This window comes from Corvus moneduloides, chromosome 2 (genome assembly GCF_009650955.1).
Source record: "Corvus moneduloides isolate bCorMon1 chromosome 2, bCorMon1.pri, whole genome shotgun sequence".
NCBI classification, from domain to species: domain Eukaryota; kingdom Metazoa; phylum Chordata; class Aves; order Passeriformes; family Corvidae; genus Corvus; species Corvus moneduloides.
Genome location: NC_045477.1, coordinates 118107638 through 118131292, shown reverse-complemented (window position 1 = coordinate 118131292; position 23655 = coordinate 118107638). Strand labels below are relative to the sequence as shown.

The following is a 23655-nucleotide window of genomic DNA, read 5'->3' as shown; positions in this document are numbered from 1 at the left end:
CAGCTTTGGTGTGTGGAGGGAGACCCAGTAGGTTGATTCATTAATGTAGCCTTGTCCCAGTGTCATGGTGACCAGCTGCTTTCAAAACTGGTTGTGTAAAATGTTTTTGCCTGGGCTCATTGACACTGGTGTAGGAGCAATGCCCCAGAAACACAAGAAAGCCTTTTTTAATGCATTTGCTGTTTTGTAGGATACTTTTCAACTTACATGGCTGCAATTTTTGCTTTTCTTGTTTGTGTACAAGGCTTGAAAATGCCATTGATGAGTTACTGAGAAGCTAAAATATGGGGGGGGGGGGAGCAAGATTTTGAATTGTGGCAGCTCTTGAATTCTCAAGCTCTGCTGTTCAGAGAAGAGAAAATCTGAGTTTCTCATACCCTGCAGGGCTGCCAGGCCTGTTACCTGTGCCCTCGTGTGGTGCTGCCTGAGTGTCTTATCTTGGGTCACTAGAACCTGCAGCAAGGAATAATCTGGAAATTAAATGTTCTGAGTGAAGTGAATGGCCATGCTGGAAGCTGCATGTATTGAATAACCCCCTGAATAATTCCTTCAGCCTTTGCCTTCTTGATTGTCCAGGAGAGGCCACCAAGGTGGTGAGAGGGCTGGACCACCTCCCCTGTGAGGAAAGGTTGAGAGAATTGGGATTATTCAGTCTGGAAGAGAGAAGATGGCCTTATTGTGGCCTTCCAGTGCCTAAAGGAAGGCTGCAAGAAAGTTGGAGAGAGATTATTTACAAGGGTCTGGAGTGACAGGACAAGGGGGAATGGCTTCAAACTGAAAGAAAGTAGGGTTAGATCAGATATTGGGAAGAAATTCTTCCCTGTGAGGGTGATGAGACCCTGGCACAGGCTGTGCAGAGGAGTTGTTAATGTCCCATTCCTGGAAGTGTTTAAGGCCAGGTTGGATGGGGCTCTGAGCAACTTGGGATAGAAGCAGGTGTCCCTGCCCATGGCAGGGGGTTGGAACTGGATGATCTTCCAGCCCAAACCATCTTGTGATTCTGTGATCTGTCATCTGCTGCTGCTGTCCTTATTGTGTGTCTTCCTGGGGGGATTAATCTTTCTCAGACTTGTCAATGTTATAATTTGTAGAAATTTTTGGAAAAGTCAATTTTTGTATAAACTTAGTTGTGACCACAAAGAGGAAAACAAAATAATCTTTGGATTCATCAGGCTAGACCTGAAAGCAGCTCACAAAAGCAGGCATGGCAGTCACAGTTTCAAGAGTTTCTATAGTTCAGGCAATGAGAAATGTGAAGTATATTGGAAAACTAGTTGCAGTCCCTCTTTTCATACTTAATTTACCAGTGTGGAGGCTGTGGTTAGGGTTCAAAGCCTTAAGACAGAGGCCTCTTCACTGGCAGAGTGATGTTCTGAGAAGCTGCTCCCAGAGATACGATCCCTGCTGTTAGTCTGCTGTGGTCTGGTTTTTAGGCAGAGTCAGTTTTGCACAACTTGCAGAAGTAATGCTCTCCCCTATCTGTTTTTAATAGATAGGGCACTGAGTCGTTGTACCTTCTATTTGGAGGAAGGGAGCATGACAGTGGTTTTTTTCTGTAGCCCTCAGTTCTCCTGCTCTTCAAAAACTGCACCCCATTAAGCTTTGTGCCTCTTTCCCAGGGAAAGAGCAGCCTTTCCAAACAATGCTGGATACATTTATGGCTGGAACCCCACACTGTTCAGCCCTGCCAGGGTGGTCACTGCTCTGGGCCAGCACAGGATCCACTTCCAGCTGGGGGTATCTGCTGGAGGAACTCAAGGACCAGACTTCATGTCCTGGGGATGTTTATTTTGAGAAGAAAAAAATAATCCAAACTGAAAGTGCTTTCTTAGAAGCCATAATGGCATTTACTCTTTCATAATTGTTTTGAAAATGTCGATGTTGCTGTGGGAGCAATTGTTTTCGCATGTGTAAGTTGTGAAGGCCACACATTCAGGACCTTTGGCAGTACTTTCCAAAGCAGCAGAAAACACAGATTTAAATACAAATACTGTCACAGGATGTGTTTCAGGACAATATTGTTGTGCTTCAGCAGCAAGGCCACTTTTGATTCAAGGCTTCATTTGCCCAACCTCTGCACCTGTGCCTCCCTCTCCTGCTTGGTTGTGGTGTTCAAGTTTAATGGGATAAGCAATGCCCAAGAGTGAATCAGCCTGAGACTGAGGAGTTAAAGATTGCACAGCCAATATACTTGTGATTGAAAATGGCTGATAAAGGACACCCCTCTAAAAAGCAGAACAAGCCCTGTTCCTGTGGGATGTAAAGGATAAGGATGGAGGAAGAGGCTCAGTGCACTGTGAGCTGGTGATGGGGCTGCTGGGCCCCTGTGGCACTGCAGGACCTGGCTGTGCTGGAGCATTTTTCAGGTCACTTCTGGATACTCTTTGCCGTGGCTTTGTGAGCTTTCAACTTGTCTGGTACAAAGGTATCTGGGTACTTTGGATCTGTGTTGCAAGATGAGAGCAAAAGGCCTAAGCATCTCCTTGTGCAGTTCTTTTTCCTGTGCTGAAGGTAATAACAATGCCATTTATTACTGTCCTGTGTGGCCTGGGTTCCCCAGTGTCTACAGAAATTGTCTGCTTGATAAAGAGTTCTAAACCAAAATTGAAAAAAGAAACCCTCAAAACCCAACATAAACCTAAACAAAACCCCCAAACCCAACAGTTTAGCTTAAGATATATCCCGTTGGTACAGGTGTGGGATGGGTAATAACTGTGAAAGCAGTTACACAAGCAAACCTTGAGGACAAGCTGACCTTAAGCATGAGTTTAGAGCGAGCCCCTAGTAGTGCCTGGGAGCAGAGACTTGGGAGCAGTCAGACAAACCAGGCATAGAAAAAGCTCCCAGTTGCCTGGAAGTAATGAACTTACTTACATAAAAATACTTCTGATTAATGCAGTGAAGTTTCAATTATTCCAGTTATTCTGAAATCTGGTTTATTACAGTAAAAGTAAAAAGAATTTAAATAGAATTAATAAAAAGCAGTTCATGTTTAATGGGCTTAAAAGTGAACAAAATCTGCAGACTCAAGAGGCAATTGTACATTGCAGAGTACATAGCATGAAGGTTCATGTTACATGTCTTGATTGGAGAAATATTGATTCTTTTAGATTAATTCTGGTAATTAGACTAGGCTGCTTGTTTGTTTATTTTAAGTGAAGCTAGCCTGGTTTGCTAGAGTCATTGTCTATAAATGTGTCTTATATTAACACATTGCCCTGAACTGCAGGCAGTTTGTAATACCCTTTAATATCTGATTTTTTTTTTTTGGCATATAATTGCAGATGAGATGAGGGTTATTCTGGCAGATAAAAATGAATCATAAGAGCATAAATGCTGCTTCTCAAACCACTACTCAGCCTGACTGAGGAGCTTTTGAAGAGCAGTGCTAAGCCAGCAGTGGTGACATCCATAATTTTAGTTTGGCACATAGGGGTCTTTTGAATATGAAGCTTTGGTGCAGTGAACTCCTCTTTTTACTAATTAGCTTCTAATTTTTAAAGTGACGTGGAGCAGTTTTTGAGTTGGCAGTCAAACTATTCTGAAGTGCTACAAGCTCCATGAGAAATGGGTGCTCACTTCTATACCACTAATTTCACATTCTGCATTTCTTCCAGTGCTTTATAACTGTGCCAGCAGGAAACAATCTCTGCTTCGGTGACTTTTTGTGTCTCTGACAGAAGTGGAAGCAATACAGAGGAATGTATGGAGATGCAGAAATTTCCACTCAGGCAGCTGCCCACCTGGCTGGGGTTGGGATCACTAAGAGATCTCTTGGTCAGATTATTATCACTATTTGTGGCACTTGTAGGACTGAAAAAGTACTCACAGTGGCAGAATATTTTAATGTCTTTCTGTCTGGGTCTGGCAAAGCCAGTTTACATGAGACCATGACAGAGCAGAGAGCATCTGTGACAATTCTCAAAGTTTCAGTATCAGCTGTGGAACAGCCAGCCCCCGTGCAATGTTGCTGTCTGAATGTTGCTTGTGGAAGGCAAGCGTGTGTTTCTAGTGGGCCAGTCATTCCCAGGATTCCTGCAGCCCTCAGTAAAAGGGTATTTAGGTCATGTCTCTCTCAAACATTGCATTAAAAGGCCACTGTTCAGCAGAGGCTGAACAAGGGAAACTGAATCGTGACAGGGCTGACCAGTCCTGGATTTGTGATCTTTGTTGGCAGCATCTTTCGAAGACTCTGCGTGTTACCACAGAAGGGTCCCCTGCTCTGCACAATCCAGAATGGCTTAAATTAACTATATATGCTGCTAGAGGCCTACTTAGCAATAGAATGCCAAAGCCACCCAGGAGATGGGAGATCTTAAGAAAAGGTGAGAGCTGTAGATGTTTCTTTCAGGTTTTTGTCCAACGTGGATTTTAAAGACAGATGGGATGTTTATAGACTGGCTGCTGTTTAGTTTCCCAGCTGAGTGGCCAACAAAAGCCTTAACTTTAACAATGTACAGCCTTCCCACTTCTAAGTTAATTTTTTTTAATTGTGGGAAATTTCATTTGTAAAGAGTTCTGGTTGTAATTTATAAAGATTTCACCACGTGCAGAAGTGCACATTTATGTGCATACAGTTCAGCTTTGTATTCAAAATGTGATCTTTAAATTTGCACAGGAGAAGGGTTTTTTCTTCTTGTGGTGACTTGTTTTGGGGGTTTGAGTGTTTTTTATTGTTGGGTGGGGAGGTCACTGTAAGGTTGTATGGTGTGTGGCTGCTGCCAGTATTGGTATTGAGACCAGAAGGGGCTGGTGTGGTCTTGACAGAAAACACAGAACAATAAAACTTTGTTCAGCATGTATTTGTTTTTGCTATCAGTCTGCTTGATAAGTCTGGTCTGTCTTCTTAGGAAGATAGCTGCTTTTGTGTATATGCAAAAAGAGATCTGACCACAGGGGTAATTATGGATTCAGGCTGGTAACAGCCTTGTGAAATATTTGTCAGTGAAATAACCCAAAAGAAGAATAGATGTCTTGTTCAGGAATGAACAAGCTGCTGATGGCAGTCAGAGGGACATCAAAGAGAGTAGAAGTTGGATCCCATACAAGGAGGAAGAGGGCGATTTGGGTCTCTGCCCTCCTGTACAGCTCTTCCTTTCTTGCCTTTTTCCTCTTTGGGCCATAAACAGCTGCTGCACAGCCATGTGTGAGCAGTGTGAATGCAGTGAGCAGGATCCAGCTCCCTACCCACTGTAATTCAGGCTGCCAGTTCAGCTCACTGAACTTACTGAGAAACCGTTTGCTTGTGTACCTGCTGCGTTTTCAGGTCTAATTTTTCACCTCTTATTTGCTCTTGACTGCAAATCAGTGGGTTTTATCTGAGGCTGCCCTGGTGACACTGACTCAGCAGAACACCTGCTTTTGGTGTTAGTATTTTTGCTTCTCTGTCTCCCCTGTGATGAAGATCTGAAACATTTAGATTTGGAAGAATGGTGGCTTTTGCCTTCAGTCCCTCTCCACATGGCCTCTGTCTCCTTCCAGGCCCAAACCATAGAAAGTTTGATGCTTAAAGCATAGTCTTCCTATACAGAAATGTATTGATGAGATATATTTGTCCATGTGACAAATGTCAGCCTGGTGACAGAAGTCTAGTTGGTCTTTCTCACTTGTCACAGATGTGTCAGAAAGACCGGGGACTGTAAAGTCAAAATTACATGGCATTATATTCTGCTTCTCAGTTTTAGGGCTGCCTTTCTCCATTGCTGGTAAGTTGTGAACAGTTCCCACTTTGGAGGTACATTTGTAGGTGAGATCATGCAAATGCTCTTCTGGAGATTTTTTTAGGCTTAGTATAGCAGGGCACTGGCAGGGGAAAACTTTCCTGATGTCTCTCTTGGGTCTTGCAGCTGTGATTCCCACAGCATGTGGATAGCTCTGGTGTCACCTGAGGCCTTTGCTTTACCCTGTTCATCTTATTTTTTTAATAATCATAAAAATAATAAATAGTCCTATTTAATCTTTTCCATCTTGGCAGTACAGCTCGTGGTAGCAAACTCTGGAGCAGAGGCACGAGGTATAAATGAATGAAGGGGATGTGCCGAGCCCTGTGTTTGTGCCCAAGCTGGCTCTTAGGAGCTGGTGGCTTTGCCTCTGGTCACACTGGCTCAGGAGGTTGTGTGTTTGCCTCTGGTCACACTGATTCAGGAGATGGTGGCTTTGCCTCTGGTCACACTGATTCAGGACGTGGTGGCTTTGCCTCTGGTCACACTGATGCAGGAGGTTGTGTGTTTGTCTCTGGTCACACTGGCTCAGGAGGTGGTGGCTTTGTCTCTGGTCACACTGATTCAGGAGGTGGTGGCTTTGCCACCAGACAGCCTCAGGAGCTTTCCTGCCCCTGCCTGTTCACTTGCATCAGGGATCCTGCATTACTATGGATCAGAGAGCAAATCACACTGCTCCTCTTCTGCAGAAGATAGTGTTTTATACCTGAAATTTGAAGCAGCTCAGCACCTCTTGAAAGACAGCGTTTGCATTTCTTCCCAATTAGTGCTCAGTACTTCAAAGGAAAGCTTTGAACCTGGGCAGGGCCTCGAAGGCGTGAATACAGTGCTTGCTGAGACTCTGGGTAGCAGCAGTCAGAGGCTTCTCCTTGTTCAGCCACAGCACATTTGCATGCAGACAGATGTCTCCTGGCTGGCTCTTTCTGTCATATGTTTGAGGCTTAATTTTTTTTTCCTGCATAATTTTCCATCCAGAAAGCAAAGTATATCATTCTCCCTATAACGCTTATCTGCAGATGAGACTCTTTTGTTTATCCTTTATTTTGCATCCCTGTTTTAACAAGTGATGGGCCTGTGCCACAAAGCATTTTCCAGATTCACCCAATCTGTCTAGCAGGTGGCTCCCTAGGTTTCACAGCTTGGTGTGTAAATGCATTTAACACTCCTGAAGTTTCTTTTGTAGTTTATTTTTATCTGAATACAAAGGATGAATTCCCATTTGTCTTGAAAATTCAACCACTTGGAGTGAAGAGGAGCATTTTATGTCGTCTTAGAGATGAGTAGACAATACTGAGGTTTTTTCTTAATCATCAGAGACTAAGATTGGCAGCATTTTGTAATTATATAACATTGATCTATTTTATACGTTGCAAGAGGCCTATTACTCAAATAATTTTGTACTAATAGGGCTTCTGTTAGATAACTCCTTTTCTGTTTGTTATGTAAGGGCTGGTATTACAGAATTGCTGTTTGAATACCAGCACTATAATTTTGGGGTAGCTTTTATAATAGAAATACCAAGTAAGCCTTGTTCCAAATATAGGCAATTATTCTAATATCGTAATTATTTTTTTTTCCAAATGAGGCCTCTTGATAATTGCTACTTTGGGTTTTGTTTTCATTTAAAAAATCACGATGCTGTCCTGTGCCCAGTCATAATCCATTATGTGCATTTTCTGTAATGAATGTTGTGCATTGGGAAAGTATTGATCAGCAGTCCTGGAAACGGGTAATTGAGCTTCACCTACAAAAACATTGCAAGTGCCAGTTTAGTGACTCTGCATGTCCGAAACCCTCCTGTCTTCTTTGAATTGTGTGTATGTTTGTCTCTTGGGCTTTGGGATTTCTTTTGATGTAATTTGATATAACCTTATTTCTCCAGTTGAGAACAGAAGCAGTGTGAGCAGTCTTAAAATGAGATTGGGGAACACAATCAGTAAAAATTCCTTTGGAGCCCACAGAAACTGATTCTTCCTAAGCAAGGAATTTAGTTGCAAGCTATCTCCTTCACTGACAAAGATGTAGATGGTAGTAAGACTTTTATCTGTGTACTCACTTAAGAAATGCTGTTGAGCTATGGGTGAGGTTGCAAAAGGTTTTACAGCAGACCTGGACGGTGTGCAGGGTATAAGGGGGCAGGAGGACCTATTGACTTGGTGCATGGAGAGCACCTGAAATTTTCCTTTATTTCATGAATGCTGTGGTGCTTCTGTCCTGGTTTTCCACTGGACCCTTACTCACTGCACTTTCTGGAGTATGTTGTATTTAATTTGTGTGTGCTTTAAACTCAGAGGCGGTTTTCACATTGTTTTTCCACCCAGCTCTGCTAAACCAGATATAAGCTCCTATTTGTCTGTGACATTTAAATTCACAGCCTCCATTTTTTTTTTTCCTTTTTGGCCAAATTATTCTAAGCATTGTCTGTTTCTTTGAATGTAAAAACTTTCTATCTGTTGCATCTTAAGTGGTTTTGTGCTGCCTCTTTCAACCTCTTTGATGTCTTCTTCTAATGTGACTCTACTTCCAGGGCAGCCAGGGGTTTAAGAGGCATTTATACCATGCCTTAACTCTCTGTAGTGCTAAGTTTGGTCAAAAAATGGGAGTGTCAGGGGCCTGTGACTACCACTTGAGTATTATCTTTGGCATTTAAGCTAGATTTTGTTAGGATTTTATTTCTTTAGAGGCCTGACTCTGACCAGGTGAGTTATGCCAGTTAAAGCTGCGTCTTCACAGAGGGCTATGTTGATGAATGCGAATCACTCTTCAGTCTGACTGTTGTGTCCCTGTACAGATGTGCCCTCAAGTCTCTTTATCTGAACTGTCCAGTTTATGGTGCACAGCATCTGGATGGGCCCCTGAGCCTTACCCACCCCATCAGTACTGTGTTCCTGCACAGGTTGTAGATGCTGTCACCTCATTTCCTCCTCTCCAGGCTCCGATATCTCCTTTTTCACCAAACTCCTGGACTGTGCCTGCTCAGTGCCCTCCCAAAGCCCTGATTTTGGAGCAGGGAGAAGGGAGAGGAAATGCCATTGTCATCTGTTGGGTGCTGTGGTGGGAGGCTCCTTGGTGCTAAAATCTAGGTTTTGTTAAAACAAAAAGTGTCGAGTGGCAGTGCTGAGCACACGCACAACCACACGAGCGAATCTGGTCGATTGTAGCCTGGTAATTTCCTGTAAGGAGCTTACTGGATTAGAGCAAAAGCTTGGTTTGTCAGCAACACCACCTGACTGTAATATTTATTGAGCAGTATTATCTGTTTTAAATATTAGTCCACTTCTGCCCCATTCATGCCTTCATTCTCGAGGTAAGAGGGGCTTTTTTAGTTCAGTGTTTTACAAAGCCGTGTAATGGAGAGGACACTCAGCTGTTTTTTTGGGCCTCTGAGCAGGCAGTTTTAGTAGCTGAAGCACTTCCAGATTTACCTCGATGTGCTTTTGTCACCATAATCCCTTCTCCATGTCAAGACTGATTTGCTTTCCTAGCCAAGGCTCACATCGTGCGTTTTTGCCGTTCCATTCCTCCTCCTCTTTTTTTGTTTGTTTGTTTGTTAATAACAAATTGGGAAGATGTTGGTAAACCAGTCAGGTGCCTGCTTATTGGCTGGAGTCTGCGCTACGCTCATTGCCCTGGCTTTAGCCTATTACTTGTATTGGTAAGTTGGAGTTTCGTGCTGCGACTGTGCTGGTGGTGGCTTGTCCTTTGAAATGCTTCCTTGGGGCGAGTGGTGATCCTTTTTGAGGTGCTCTGGAAGGCTGATGTGTACTTACTAACGTGTGGCTGGGGTAGATACCTTCCCTGAATTGCTCTGGTGCCCTTGTTACTTGTTTGGGACTCGATTTTGTTGCTGTTTGAACTTTTGCATGTTTTTATTCAGCTGAGAGCAGTGGCTAAGGATGCCACTTGGGCAAGATGGTGATCGTGTATTTCCATTTTTTTCTGCAAGCCCTTATAGATTTCTTTCACTCTGACTTTGTGCTCTTAGTCTTCTCATAGGTGTCTCTCAGCACATAACACGGAAATTAGGCTGACAGGCTCACCATGTATTAGGGTGTTTGTGAGACACTCACGTCTTCAGCGTGGAAAAGGGATGTTTCAGGCAGGTGAAAATTACGATTCTACCCCTTGGGGGTGAGCTGGGCCTGGGAGGGTGGTGACTGGCAGCAGCAGAGCCCGGAGACCCCACGTGCCTGGGTGTTTTGACTGGGTTTGGGAAGGGTAGAAGCAGGGCAGGGCTGCCCTATGTTTCTGGGCTGGCCTTGTTTCTCTGTGTCTCCACATATGTCCAAGACTTTCAGCCGAAAGAAATCTTGAAACTTTTTAGAGCCGTGTCTGAAGCAAACAGCGACTTTTAGAAACCGAAGTGCGATCTGTTGACTGATTTTAGTGAAAAAATACACATCCCTTCAACTGTAAAAGGAAAAGCTTGGAGTTGGAATTAATATGGCTGTGGCTGGAAAACTTTCCAAGGGGTGTGACATTGCTGTGAACAAGTTTCCAGCCTGACACATGAATTTGTTTGTTTGTTTGTTTTATAAGTTGTTTAAAAAACGAAAGAAATAAAAATCTGTGTTGGATCATCATGGTTTTGTTTTGCCAAGTATTTCCTCCAGGCAGTTATGCCTGTACTATTTACAAACCTACGATCCTCTCTGCATATGTGTATGCACACACTTGTAATATTAATGAGTTTATTTACATTTAAGCTTTATAGTGTATCTCTGCAGAGACGTAAACTCTCAGCTATACAGTGTGGCAGCTCAAATTAAAATGTGTGTGATTAATAGCCTCTGTAGTCATCAAAGTGTTCCAAGAAAACAGGCATATGTGATTTCACAGTTTTAATGTTAAAAATCAGGAAATCTAGAGCTTAAAGACATTTACAGCTGTCTTGCTAAATATTCTTTTTGACAGAAGAAAGTACATGTAATAGATATATACATGAACACGGTGTAGTTTTAAATTCATTCTTCATGTCCTAGCTCAATATTGGGGTGTGATGTGTATATCTGGTATCAGTTAGATTTTGTACTGATGCAAATACAAATTTGTGTGCATTATGCATAGAGCATAACATGCACACATCTCTTGTAATTCTTTTTTTCCCCTTATTCTGTTCACTCTTAAAATTCTTGGCTTGAATCCAGGTCAAATCTGGTTTGCAGGAGAGCTTACAATTCTGCACACAGCAGGAATTAGCTGGTATTAGGTCAGATCCTCTTCTTCGACAACCTCAAGGTTCAGGAGAAAATTAATTATGTCACCTGCTTGTTTGTGAAACGAGAGCTCATTCAAACCTCTTTGATTAGATATAGATGAGACTTAATGTGAGTACCTCAGAGTGCTTTTTTGGCTTTGTTGGTTTGCGTATTTTTAACTCTTTAGTTTGTCGTTGCTTGAAGAAAGCTGACTTTGATAAATATTTTAGTTTATTAATTTTTTAGCACAAGCCTGCCCTGTAGGAAGTAACTAGAAAGACTAATTATTTCCTTTTTCATCTTAAATATGTTAGTTTGGCTGCTGCAATTCCCTTAGAATATTCTCAGACAGAGCTGGGGTGATTAAGATCAGAGATCACCAGTTCAGCAGGGAATCAACTTTGCATATTGAGAGATTAACTCGGGGTTGGTTTTTTTTCTGTAATTCCATCTGATCTTTTGCTTCTCCTGGGTTGGAGCACCCTCATTATCTTGCTGGACCTGACGTATTTTCTTCACTTTCTGGGCCAAATTTAGTTTGTACTCTCTAAGGAATTAATCTAAGGAAGTGAAGATTCTTTGTTCCTCTGGGACTTGTGGCATCCTCCAGGCCTGATGCTTGCTGTGTTTCTGATGCAGTATCACCCCAAGCCTTGGAAATCAGCATGTCCCTTCCACTTCCCCCTGCCCCACCCCCCAAAAAAAAACCAAAAAAAAACCACAACCAAAAAACCAGAAAGAGAAAGATAAATAGGCATTTCTTAGATATGTGAAGGCTGGTGCTCAGGCAGCAGTGAAGGGGTGAGGGACCACCACAGTCTTAAAGTTACAGGCAGCTGTATAGAGAATAACCCAGAGGGTTCCCCCATTAACCAGCCACATCTCCTCACGTAGGCTCGTTCTGATAGCAGGTGTGAATCCTCCCAGGTACACTCAGCAATCCAGTAGTGCAAAGCCAAAGTACACAGAAATTGTAAGAGCACGAGACATCAAATTTTCTTCTTTGCGCAGTCGTTGCTGCTCCGTAGAGTTTGTTTGGTTAAATTCTCATCACAACATGAGACTCTAAAAGAATTGTCCATTTTCACCAATCAACAAATCTCTTAGCCCATACATAATGGATTTATCACTCTGTGTAGGCTTGTCATCACTTAATAACATAGGATAAACTCATAAGAATTCTCTGCACTTTTTTGGTGGGTTTTAATTGACCATTTCCAAGCTACAAAATATTTGAAACAAATGCTTTTCCTTTCTTTTTCCCCTGCTGCCGAATCTGCCTTCTGTTTCAGCTTCTGGCCATCAAAGGAGCCTGGAATACTAACATGTATTTAGTGTGATTAATTGGTGTACTTTGTATTAGAAGTGAAGGTAATTTGACACTGATTTTACCTCTTCCTAGAGCTGCCTTGTGGCTTGAGTGATGTGCCCAAATGCCTGAACTGGCCGTAAATGCTTTGATTTCATTAATGTGCCTTAAGAGCACAATAGTTCAGATCATGTTTTGGCTACTGTTGTATTTTGTGCTGCAATAGTTTAGCGTTTTTTGAGGGGGGAGACCTGTGCTAGACTTAGAGTTTTAATGAACTACATAATTTCACTGCCCCGTGTATTTTATTTGCTTATTGACTGTAACGGTGCTTTGCTCTCTCTGTTTCAAGTGTTTGAAGCAATAGTTCAGCACATGATCTCTAATGATGTCTATCTTCACTTGGATTTTATTAGCAATTCCCATAGTCGTGGTTTTGGACTGAATGTATTGTCTGTTATTTCACTCACAATAACCTGGAGGTTCCTAATTTGTACATGCTGGGGGATGATTCACAATGGGGCCAGGCTGTTTCCATGGGAAGGCCCTGGGAATGGTTTGGTGCTTTGGGAAGTGCGGTGTAAACTCTAAACTGGTGAAACATGAGCACTGAGCCCTGTTCCTGTCACGTGAGGACTTGGTTTGTGTTATCTGTGGATAATGTGCCCATAATCTAGTGGGCTGTGCTTGAAATACCACCATGCTTGTGTAAAAGCCACTGTGTGCTCTGCTGCTTTATTCAGGCAGCTTAAAGCAAAGCACTGAGATGATAGGTGTCCTACATTGACTGAGTAGTTGTCTCTGAGATAAGTGCCTGGAGATTAAAACAGCCTGTGCCTTCCTAGCACACCCGTAGCACCAAACCACGCAATTTGAGGAGCATAGAGTATTCATCTAAATCAGGAGTTTGCAGAGAAGTTGGAGCTTTGATCAGTGTTCTCAGTGTGGGTTTCAGGGGGGTTGTTTCTGTGCTGTGGCTGCTGCTTGTGGAAAATACGGAAACCTTGACTATCTAAAAGCTCATTACCCAAAGAATTTTGTGACCATGCCCACGTGCCTAAACCATGAGTTTGTCTGGGCTAGCATAGCATTGCTGTGTCTTTAAATGTGATGAGCTGAAGAGGTTGAGCTTGGCAGATTTTTCAGCCTGCTTTGCTATGGGTATAAAACTTAGTGTTGTCCTGCTCAAATACATTTGTCTGTCTCTCTCGCTTCACTGGTCTGTTTTGAACCCATTGAAGAATTTCCAGACACACTTGGCTGGTGAATGTCTATGAGGGTGTCTCCAAAATAACTGGAATACCCCATGTTTCATGGAAGTAGCCAGGGAGAGGAGAAAGAGGGATGCTAAGAGCCTGTTATGACAAAGTTGGATGTTCTTTGCTACCCGTGTCTCTTCATGGATGTGAGCATTGTCAACACTAAAATCCAAGTTCATAAGGAACCAGGCTTTTGGAACTACACGCTAAATTCCTTTCTTTGGCAGGCAGCTGTCTAAGCTGCTTAAGCTCCTCTCTGCAACCAGAGCAATTGTTATCCAGGAAGTAAACAGAGATTCCTGTATGTGGGTCCAAGTTGGAGCTTAGATAAAACATGAGTATTAGAGGCTGGAGGAAAGACTGGAAGAGCAGCTGTCAATACTGCACAGGCTGTTTTTTACTTTTGAGCACAAACCGAGTTGACCTCAGGGACTTGGCTGATCCTGCTCCATGCAGTGGTTGCTCTGCCACAGACCTCTGGTCCGGAGAGGCAGCAGTTCCTATTCCCCTGAAGATGTGCAACAGCACGGTTCCCCAGGCACTTGGTCCCCCATGGCTGATTTGGTTGCCCTTTGCAAACAAATGATGTCAGACTTTGATGTGAGAGAGATGTGATTTAGCACTCTGAAATTTGGAAGACACTGCGAGAGAGACCCATCATTTCAATGCTAGCAAAGAGATTAAGAGGAGCAAAACAAATGTTGTAAGTAATACTTAAACTTAGATCTCTCTTAAGAAGGATGAAGGTGTTTCAAGTCACATCTTAGATTTAGCTGGTAGAGTTAAAAATGAATCTGTGGCTGAGTTACCTGGTAGAGTGTGTCTGTAGTGCAGCTGTGATGTGATTAGTTTTAAAGGAGGGGTGAAATGCTTCTTGTAAGAATAGCCATGACAGCATAAAGCTCACTGCAGGCTGCAAAAAACACCTGGGAAGTGGAGTGAAAACTCAGTTTGGACTTAATTATTATTGTTTCATGTGCAATGTCTGCCTTCCACTGAAATGGCATTTCAAGGAGAGAGGTCTCAGGATAGCTTCACGTGGTCAAATAAGTGATCAGCATCTTTCTATCTATGGAGATTGTCATTTTGGGCTTGTCATTAAAAAAAAATACATAGAATATAGTTGGGTGTGTGTATCATTTGAGTGTGAGGCAGCTTTCAGCCGGGCTCATTTCAGAAACAGGTTGGTTTGCTCAGGGCTTTTTCCAGTTGGGTTTTGAAAATGTGGAAGGATGGCATTTCCTCAGCCTCTTTGCAGCTGCACTCAACTTCCTGCAGTGCTGAACCACTGCTCCTGTGTTGTTAATGTAGCTGGCAATAATATAAATTGGTGTCATCTTTTAATAAGATGCTAATTAGTCTGTGTCCAAAAGTGAGCAATGAGTCACTTTTTCCAGAGGTGGCTGCTTGGGAGAGGCCAGTTGACAAGGCAAAGCAAACATCGGAAGTTTGGTCGACTTTGAAACCGAAATAAACCTGGAAGAAGCCTGTGGGTTTTCTTTTTTGGTGGCCTTTTTTGCCTGGAAAGGAGAGACTCAAGCTAATGCAGGTGTCTGTGTTTTGGCCTCATCTGTGTGAAGTGCTGGTTTCTCATCCTGCAGTAGGAGTCTGCCAGGGAAACAGATGCTATCAGCAGCTGGAGTCACTCCCCTTCTCCTGTTTGTCCTATAGTCTGAAATATATATTCATCTGTAATTGTTTGAAGATGCTTTCCCTCACATCCCTGCCCTACATGTATTCTGTTTGCTTTCACACAGTCCAATATATTTATAAAACCAGAAACAGAAAGCAAAACTTTTGAGATGTGTAGCAAAGATCATAAAGTGCTCTTAGGAACTGTCATCCAGGGAAGGACTGAGGAGAAAAACTGTATACATGAGAGCAGGTAGGATGACAAAAATGCCATCAGAGTGCTGCTACCAAGAATACATTAACACAGAGGAGAGAGAGAAGCTTTGCAGAGAAAACTAACTAGAAATGATGGTATGAAATGAAAAAGTGGCTTGTAATGTCAGAAAAATTAATGGGTACTTGAGTTCTTGTGAAATTACTGTAAAAATAAAGCTTGCAAAGCATTAGGATACTGTTTTGTATCTTAAGTTCCGAAATAGCATCAAATGCACTTTGCTAAATAGACCATATTTCTGCTTGGTGCGTGTATTGCCATGGTGAGGGGAGAATTAAAAACAAATCATTTGTTCTCAAGAGATCACTAATAGAAGCTACACTTCTGAAAATAGATGTTTACGTGGAGAAGGAGACGAAGCAAGGATATTTTAGGTTTACTACCCTCTTGATACATCTGGGAAGTTTTTGGATTAGCTCGTGATTGCTTTGCTCGTCCAGTGGGAGCGGGTCTGGTGGAAGGAAGCTGATGAGCAGGGCAGAGCTGCACCAGGGTGATGTGTGTGTGGATGGATGCAGCTTCCTTCTGTGCCCAGTGGGTTGGAAAACAAAAAGCCCAGTTCAGAGGGTTTTTTGTGGCAATTAGTAAGCTCCTCTTGCCTGACTAAATCCAAGTGTTGTAGTGGTTATGGTTATTAATGTAATACCATGTGTCTGTGGCATGGTAGTACCTAGCATCAGACTGATGTCAGGACACCAGATTGTCACTTTACTCCATGGATTCAGCAGGTAGGGGAGAAAAAAGATGAGGGTTTCTTCTGACATGTAAATAACTCTCCTGTAGTTGAATGTAGTGAGGGGAGGGAAATAACAAGCTAAATATTCTGGCATGGAGGTGCAGAGTGATGGATGGAAGACTGGTTCATGTTGTGGATTCAGGGGGGAGCATGGTCTGTTATGTTCTCAGTTTCTCAGCTCTTAAGCTATCTTCATTTTTCTACCTGAGCAATTACGAATCAGGTTTGGGCCCCTTGCTCCACAGGGGTGTGGGGGAAAGCTGCTGTTTTGCAGGAGGTTTGGCTCTCCCTGTGCACTCCTTGGATTTAACTTCCTGTTGAAGTCAGTAGTGGCAGCCCCTTAGGTCAGGATTTCTGTTCAGCAGTTGTGAGGCTCACTTTGGAAATTGTTCCTCCATCCAGGGGAGTGACTCTGGGGCACACCTGGAGCTGTGCACTCTCATCTTTGGGGAAGCCCTCTGGAGACAGGCAACATTTTCTAAAAGATTCTTTTTTACACAATATTTAACTTCTTTAAAGGCATTTTTATGGCTTTCTGGTGTTACAAAGTTTATTGGGGCAATCTAGAAAAAAAGTCCAGTATAATTTACTGTGTCTAATTTATTACATTCCAGTTCATCTGGTTGCTGCATGGCTCTGCTCTGGCCACTTGCTGTCAGTGAAACTCTGTCTTCAGTGAGAGTGGAGGAACTCTGAAATTTTTTACAGCTTGGGAGCTGTACAAAGCAGAGCAGGTGACTCAGGAAAGGGCACTTCAGAAAATCTACTGTAACATTATAAATCCCTGCATAGAAATACAGAAACACTAAAGCTAGAAATGCTAAAGTTTCTCTCAGAAATAGTTATATACTGTTAGGGGTTGGTTGATTGGTTTGTTTGGGTTTTTTTGACAAAACAAACTTTTTTCACCTAATCAAACTTCAGAATTTGGGACCTAATGAGAGGTTTGATTACAAGATACAAAGCAGGTAGTTATCTCAAGTTAGAAATTAGGAGTCAGGGGGATGACATATTATCTAAGCATGTTATGCTTGAACTATTCATTAGTATTTTCCCCACAGTGTTCAATTCATGCTTAAAAAGTGTCACTATCAGTGTCTAGACATAAATCTGACTAAATCCTGTTTTGTGGTGCCAGTTGTAATTGTGGTAGCTTCAGGTTTTTGTATTCATAAAAATGCATTTTCACCTGTGCAGTCAAACTATCTGTCTTAATAACTTCAGAAAGAATGAAAGGCTTTGGAAAGGTATTGAATTACTATGAAAATCCGCTCTGGATAGTATTCTTCTCACTAAAGAGTAACCACAGCCAGAATGTAAGGGAGAAAACAAGACCTAAGTGCCAAGGGAAGTCTGGCTCCTTTAAAATTCAGAGACCTCATTTTCTCCCACCTGCTTTTTATTCAGATTGCAAGAGGCTCTTTCCTTTTTCAGCTCCCAATTGGGTTTTCAACTTTGAATGAACTAGTTGAAATGAAGAAAATACTCACTACACCTGCTAGCTCTATCAAAAGCAGAAGTAATTAAGGCAGAAAGTCTTTCTTTGCAAGAGAAATGGAAAATGCTTACATTTGAGAGGAAAAATGTCAGTATCAGCATTTGCTCCATGGGAAAGGCTGAAAATAATAGAGCTGCTAGATGCAGAATGTGATTTCCTGGTGGTTAAATCTTGGCATGATTTCCAGTCAGGTGGTGCAGAAGTCCTGAGTTCTTCAAAATAATAAAAGTGCCCGGTTTTCAGCTACATGAGAAGAACTTGCAGAGGTAACTTACAGCTCCAACTATTTCTGTGAAATAATGTGTTTGTAAGTTTTGGTCTCAGTCCTCTTTCATCATTTTAAGCAGATAGTTTGTTTCACTTTTTTAATGTCTGGTGTGTTGTGTTGTTTTGTTTTTTAAGCACACTAAAATACTGGGTTGTGCTTTTTGACTGACAATACTGTTGGTTTTGCCCACCTTCATGTCGAGTGAAGGGGGAGGTTACAGCTCTTCCTAGCCTGTCTCAGACCTGGGAATTGTCAGCACCCAGCCTGGTCAGGGTTTCACAATATTCAAGGTGTTAGAGCAGAAATAACAGTAACCTGCATGGGGAGCAAAAGTGGAGGAACCAAATATGTGTCATGGTTTTAGTGTTTGGGAAGTTAAGCTCAGGGCAGGAGTCTGTTCCGAGCCAGTTAAGAACTAGGAAGAGCTACTTCTTTTTTTTTTTTTTTTTTTTTGTCTGTCCTTTTTGAAAAGAGTATAAAATGTTCATCTTAACTTTCTTACTACTCTCAATCAATTCATCTATGCGTTGACTTAACAGCAAAAATTCAACTGGCAGCAATCACTTTGGTGGGGAGAAAAGAAATTTGATGCTCTTGCCACATTGCCCGTAAAAAAGAAACATTAATGCTTCTGTCCAAATGCAACTTTTATCGCAGTTTTGGGGGGTTGCTGATACAGTGTAGCACTTACCTAGGTGTTCAAACTGCGGTGGGATGGAATAAATAATGAGCTGATGTGAGAAGTGCATTGGTTGTGGCCAGCCCAGCCTCGTGGCATTACTTTTCAATCATGAGATCCATGCTCTCCTGGTTTCTGCTTCCCACCCTGTCTCTGATTACAATGCTGGTTTTCTACAGACCATTTCTTACTAAATACCAGCATAACTACTGGGTTAAAATGAAGCTCCTTCAGGCCTACAACTACTATCCTAGAAATTGCTGCACCTCTGCATGTTTTTGTATCTGTGTGTATATTTATATATAAGCAAAGGGATTTTCAAATCTGGGGAATCCTGCCCAAATAGTGAGACCTGCCTTTGGCTGAGGGTCATTTTTTGGTGTGTCAGTACAGTGCTGCCTACTGGATGTATAAGACCCCCAGAGCACCCACACTGTGAGCACTAAACCTGGCTAAAATTGGTCATCCCCCTCCATCCTTCTGCTTCCAGGGAGAAACATTGCTTCCTGCTCCCTCACCCACAGTTCCATGAACCCTAAAGCCACATCTGTGTGGTGCTGAGCACAAACTGGTCAGTCATGGCTTAGCTGCAGAGAACACGAGCACCATGAGCAAGTGGACAATCAGCAGGTTCCTCTGGGGATGTGTTTTACATCTGCAACATCCTAAAGCTGTGTGTTGTCATTAGGGAAAGGATTTCCCATGCCTTGGGTATAACCTTGGGAGTAGGAAGCATGCAAAACTCTGTGGTTATTGGAGATTTGTTGGCTTATTTTCAGGATGAGCATTCAGAACTGCTTAAATGTCTTGTGGTGCTGGTGGCGATTTTGTTCACTACAAGTGCAGCGTTAAATTATGTGTGAGCTGCTGCTGGGCTGTGCATGGAGCTCCAGCTGGGTCCTGGCTCTCCCAAGTATCCCTCCCTTTGTGTACAGGGTTAAAGGGGTGCACTGTGTTTACCAAAGGTGCTCTGCTTGCTTCTCCAGCCAAGATTTTTCACCTGGAATACTGTGTACATTTCTTGTGCCCCCAGCATAAGGAGGATCTGGAGCACCTCCCCTATGGAGACTGGGTGAGAGAGTTGGGGCTGTTCAGCCTGGAGAAGAGAAGGTTGTGTGGAGACTTCAGAGCAGCTTCCAGAATCTGAAGGGGCCTGCAAGGAAGCCACACAGGAGCTGGAGTGACAGGACATGGGGGAATGACTTCAAACTGGAGGAGAGTAGGGTTAGATTAGATGTTAGGAAGAAATGCTTCCGTTTGAGGATGGTGAGACCCTCTGGTTGCCCAGAGAAGCTGTGGCTGCTCCTTCTTAGGAAATGTCCAATGCCAGGGTTGGATGGGGCTTGGAGCAACCTGCTCTGGTGGAAGGTGTCCCTGCCTATGGCAGGGGGTGGAATGAGATGAGCTTCAAGGTCCCTGCCAGCCCAAACCATCCTGTGATTCTGTGAAATCCTTTCTGAGATGTTGCTGATGAGTAAACCTGTGTGGGAAAAGCAAGGGAGTGTTTAACAGCAGGAGCATCCCAGTGCTGCTTGGCAGATACTGCATCCCAGTACTGCCCATAATTGGCCTGACTTGAACTCAGGCAGGACACCCTGCAGTGAGATTCCAGGGAGCAGTCAGCAGGACAGAAAATATTTGCCTGTCCTTTAAAGGACTGGAGTGGACCTGCTGGAGTGTGCTGAGTTCTCCAAGAGCTTCTCCCAGCCTGCTTTTGCTCTCAAAGCAAGCTGGAAACTTGACAGTGTTTTTCAGAACTTGGGGTTGACACACAAACTGAACACCAGGTGGGCAGGCAGTGCCTGCAGTGCTGTGCACTGTGATGGAATGGCATTAAATCCACTGTGGCACAAAGCAGGGCTCGTGCACAGGCCTGGGAAGCTGTTGGTTCCAAGCCAGTTAAGAAGAAAAAGGAGAGTATGCTGTGAGGGAAGGATTAGCATCCTGCTTCTCCCTCGAGGGAGTTTTAGCCAAAGTGGCAAAGTGGGGAGGATAGCTGCCACCAAGCAAACAAAAAAAGGCCAGGGAGAAGTTTAAAAGTTCCCAAGAGAAGGAACAAGACTGGTAGAAGGTGTTTGACAACCATTTCTGAGTGAGTCATGCTTAGCTGTCTGTCTGGAGCCAGGAAGAATTTGCAAAGCTGAATAATTGTTCCTATTTATTTCTTAAAATATACAGAATATGACAGTGTTCTAGCTTGCGTGTTTCAGTGTAAATGTCTTGCAGTGGGCTGGTATTTTCCCCTGGTTTTAATCCTTTTTTTCTTTGAAATTGCAGTCTTGCTCATCTTCTGCTGCTCCATCCTGCTATGTCTTGCTGTGCTGGTGGGAGCATGGATCCCCCTTGCCCTGGGTCAATGGCTCATGTCTCTGTGCCTCCCGCTAAAGATGAAGCCAAAAGTAATGTGTGTCTGCCTGATTTTGGCTTTCAAAATTAGGGTAATTGTATGATTGCATGCTTTGCAGAACAGCATAAGTTACGGGGTGTTTATTTTTCCTCTTGATAGCAAGCAGGTAAAAAACTTGAGCTCAAGGGCTTGCAGTCAGGTAAACCTTGGTGATCAGTAATATTCAAGTTTGGGACAAGGTTTGTTAAGGTTGAGTTCTACAAGAGCTCTCACAAGTATCTGTAAATATGCATACACCCACAAAACCCATTGGAACCTGTGAGAGAAGAGGCAAACTTGCCAAATTTGCAATTATTATCTAATCTGAATTTAAGATGCAATTAAGGTTTTGTAATTATAGTTCTAAGAAAACTTAATTTTGTGTTGCTCATACTGAAACAAAAGCGTGAGACTGCAGACTGAGGGATGGCAAATGTGTGTATCCAGGGGAGAAGCAGCACACAAACACCTACAAGCAGTTGTAAGTGACATACTCTAATAGAAGCTATTGTAAGTTTATTAAAACATAAGGCAGTGATTGTCTTCCTGAAAGAAAAAAAGGTTGGGTGCACAACCAAGTGCTGAAGTTGTGGGGTGCCTTCCCTGGAAAGCTCAGTGCAGAACCCTGTGATGTCTTGAGAGTATGGGAGGCTGTTCTGTGGGAGAAATCATGTCAGCCTGGTTTGGTGAGACTCAGCCTTGACATTGAAGTTGTCTGGGCTGGTTTTTCCCAGGGAACTCGTGACAGAATCTCTCTAGTTTCCCTGTTGTGAACAGAAAATCCTTATGAAGATACCATTATTTTCTTTGTCAATAAAGAGGTGCTCGCTGTGAGAGAAATTCTGCAAGGAGTTCTGCTTCCTCGTGGGGGTTGTCTTGCAGCCAGCAGATTTCTGAGCAAGTCAGGGTTCATTTTGGTTATCCAATCCATTTGTTCAAATAGAAGCAATGTTAACTGAGTGTGTATGCTGAGGAGAAATTGAATGTGTGTGCACTTGCTCTCTCTTTTTTCTGTGCCAAGTGTGATAAAAGGAATTGATTGAAATTAAATCCGGAAAACAGCCATTTTAATATTGCTGGTGTTTTCAGCTGTAATATTGCAGCAACAAGTTAGAGAAAATACAGTTTCATCCCTAGTGGTGGCATAAGCACAGTGCTCTCTGCAGCTGTTGAGGAGGCTTAGTCATGTCAGTAACATTGCATTTAGGGCAGGGAAGAGGGAAAGCTGCCCCTCAAGTGCAGTGATGTGTAGTATTGAGGGCTGGTTTATTTTCCCTTCTGGTTGCACTGAGTTGTTTGAATGCTTTGCTTTGCTTTGTTATTATATTCTGTGGTCTTCTCTCTACCAAATACAAGTTAAACAACTGGTTATCTTGGTATTTTTTTCTTAGAGCAACTTGGATCTTGAAGATAAGAAGAAAATGTAATAACTTCTCACTACCTCTCATTCTGTATGCTTATGAAATGATCATGAATGTCAGAGCCATGTGCACAGCTTTTTTTCTCTTTTTTTTTGTTTACCTCCAAAGTATTGGCATCTCATTAGGATGATGAGTCAAATCAAAGGCTTTTTATTTGGTGGAAATAGTCTTATCAAAAATCTCTACAGATACTGAGCCAAACCTATTGACACGAGTGGAAATTTTTGTGGTTTGATCAAGCCCAAAGTAAGGAATATATTTCAGACAGATAGTGGTGATAATCTTTCACTCTTGACCTTTTCTGGAAACTGGCTGTGGTACTGTTTCAAGGCCAAGATGGACAAAATTTTGAGGAATGAGTTTTCATCTGATTTCATGATGGTGACTCAGTAACATTTTTTTCTTTTTGAGCTCTTATTCCTAGTTCTTACAACTCAGAAACAAATTTTTATCTGTGACCTCAGTTTAGCTTAAGGTTCTTTTCCATACTCTTCAGTTTTAAAAATTCATGACAAGCAGGATTTTTAATGAACTCTGAACCAGCCTTGCATCTCACTGAGGCACGTTCAAGGAAATTAGACCTATTTTGTGTGAGAAAGGAAGATAATCTTTCTGTCGTGCTTAGGTTTAAAAGGCTGGGTCTGTAGTAGACAGTTTGTAATGCTGTGTGGGATGCAATTGAGTGGCTGTCTATTTTTACAGCTTATCTGGAGAATCCCTAGTACAGACTGTTCAAATGGATACCAAAACTGTTGTTATGCCTTACTTGCTTATTCTCTGTACTGACTCACTGCTGTTGATCTAAGCTCTGTTTTCCAGCCTACTTAGACACCTGTGGTTGCCAATGGTGGCTCTAAAATAAGTGAGGCCTGAGTGGAGATTGCTTTTAGGGGTGCCGTGGCAGAGTGGGCAGGAGTCTTGGGATGCTTTTCTAAAGTCTGGGGCAAAGCCCTGGGTAAAGCCTCTCTCCATTGGTTTTGTGTGGTTTCTGCATGATGGGGGACAGGCTCCCAAATTCCTCATCCCAGAAAGAGATGTAGTACAGTACAGGAGTGGGAGTCCATCAATGACCTGCTGTCTTCCTGAACATTTTCCTGTTGTCGGGGTTGTTTGCTATGAATATATCGTTTCGCTTTTAAAAGCTGGATAGCCACTGCACTTTTGTCTTTCAGCTAGAAGAGCATGTGCATTCTGCAAGGGAAAATTATTTCTTGGCAGTAACTGATTACTTCTAAGCATTGGTCATAAGGTGATCAACATATTTTTGTGTGGTAT

The 23655-nt window shown here is 42.7% G+C and overlaps 1 protein-coding gene across 10 annotated transcripts in view; it reads left to right on the top strand.

Annotated features, from left to right (window-relative positions):
* The window catches only part of AGPAT3 (1-acylglycerol-3-phosphate O-acyltransferase 3), an 89107-nt gene that overhangs the window by 39946 nt on the left and 25506 nt on the right, over positions 1-23655 (top strand). The window contains exons 1-2 of one of the 10 annotated variants that reach the window (XM_032101003.1): positions 15919-15930; positions 22097-22101. The exons of 8 other annotated variants lie outside the window; for them this stretch is intronic. The gene's annotated coding sequence lies outside the window, so the exon portion shown is untranslated. Of the gene's footprint in view, positions 1-9200; positions 9376-15918; positions 15931-22096; positions 22102-23655 lie in introns of those variants that run through there. One more of the 10 variants, XM_032101001.1, reaches the window with a different exon arrangement.